The sequence below is a fragment of the Propithecus coquereli genome, unplaced genomic scaffold (assembly GCF_000956105.1).
Source record: "Propithecus coquereli isolate 6110/MARCELLA unplaced genomic scaffold, Pcoq_1.0 Scaffold61, whole genome shotgun sequence".
Classification (NCBI taxonomy): domain Eukaryota; kingdom Metazoa; phylum Chordata; class Mammalia; order Primates; family Indriidae; genus Propithecus; species Propithecus coquereli.
This window is the reverse complement of record NW_012152063.1, coordinates 5,575,270-5,577,239: the sequence shown is the minus strand read 5'-3', so window position 1 is coordinate 5,577,239 and position 1,970 is coordinate 5,575,270.

The following is a 1,970-nucleotide window of genomic DNA, read 5'->3' as shown; positions in this document are numbered from 1 at the left end:
TAGTAGCAAGTTTTGTGAAATTTCTAGAAATCTATAAAATAAATTAGGAAATGAGATCAGATGAGACCAGAAGAGGAAGAGGAGACAAGACTGGATGAGGAAGAGGAAACCAGACCAGATGAGGAAGAAGAGACCGGAGAGGATGAGGAAGAGGAGACCAGACAGGAAGAAGAGATGAGACCAGACAAGGAAGAGACCAGACCAGAGGAGGAAGAGGAGACTGGACCAGATGAAGAAGAGGAGACCAGATGGGACAAAGAAGAGGAGACTAGACCAGATGAGGAAGAGGAGACGAGACTGGATGAGGAAGAGGGAGACTGGAGGAGGAACAAAGAGCTAAGTTCTTAATATGCATTACCTCTTTCAGACCTCATGAACCATCCTATAAGATAGGTATTGTTCTTTACCTTGTTTACAGATGAGGAAACTAAGGCTTAGAGAAGTCATATAATCTGCCCAAGGTAACACCTTAACTCATGAAACTGAGAGTTAAAACTAGACCTGACTCCAGAGTCTCTGCTCTTAGCCATTATGCAAGTCAGATACCTTCTTTCTGCCTATATGGCTGTTCCCACAGCTTCCTCCAAAGGTCTCCTCAGGCTGGCCCTGGGACTGAGCCACAGCTGCTGTCCTGGTGAATTCCAACCCTAGATTTTATTTTTACTGTGGATGGGGGGAGGGGCACAGTCCTGGGCTGGAGGGCAGAAATTGGGCTTCTTGTGCTGTTCCATCTCTGGACATAAAAGGGTGAACTCTCAGCAGGCATCTCTTGCGCTAGGCCTCACTTGCTCCATCAGTAACATGGAAAGAATAATCCTACTCCTGGTGCCTGCCAAAATTACTCTTTTTTGAGATTATATATGGAAGAAATCTGCATAGAGGATTAGCACTTATTAGACTATGTATAGATCTAGCCCCCAACCAAAGTTCCAGACTTAATTCCCAAAAGTTCCCAACAAACTTGGAAAACCTCCAAAGGATCCTCACCTCCCTGCCTTTGTTCATGCCTTTCCACATATCTGAAAGGCCTCCTCATCTTCATCTACCATAATCCTACCTATCCAAAAGGCCTAGTTCACAAGCTTCCTCCTAGAAGGTGTTTGTGAACAGCTGTCCTTGAAGCGATCCATTTCTCCTACCTAATCTTTGACCATAAGCACTTAAGACAAGCATCACTCCTAGCCTTACCATATAATTACTGATGTATACGACATCTCCTCTATGGAGGACATGTATTGGTTTTTGCATGCCTAATATCTTTTCCCACTTTTAGTAACAGCAACTTGATTTTCCTCTCGTGAACAACCTTCCCTCACTTTTAATCCATATGATTTGGATGGGGTCAACCCCACTTTTAAATCCAGAGGTAGGCATGTGATGTAGGCCTATTTAGAGTTACTATAATGGGTTCAGTGAAAGGCAGATGATTCAATTAAAAGCATTGAGAATTACTCCTAGGACTTTTGCTAGGACCATTGGCATAAAAAGCTCTATTTTTACTACAATTGGATGTAAACATGGAGCTGGGAGGGGCTTTCACATGGAAAAAAAAATTTCTGAGGATGAAGCCACCCAAGAGCAGGTTATAGAAAGAGACCTAATGTGGAGGATAACACGGTTGGAAACCCTTGGATCTTAGATTCAGCTATTCCTGAAACTATTAATAGAGGTAACCTGCCTAGGACGAACAAATTCTGTCCCCTGCCCACATTCTTTTTTTCCTATTAAGCTAGTTTGTGTTGGGTTTCTATACTGTAGAATTATAGGAACACATCCTCAATTTGTTTATGAACTTTAAGGGGCCAAAGGCCTGATCTTTTTAACTTTACATTTCTAAGCATGGTACCTGGTAAGACAGAAGGTCATCGAGGTGTGATGATTGATTCATTCAATCTCACTTTCCCTGAGCACCTACAATGAGCTGAGTTAAGCACTGGAACCACAAGGAATAATTAGACATAGTCCTTGCC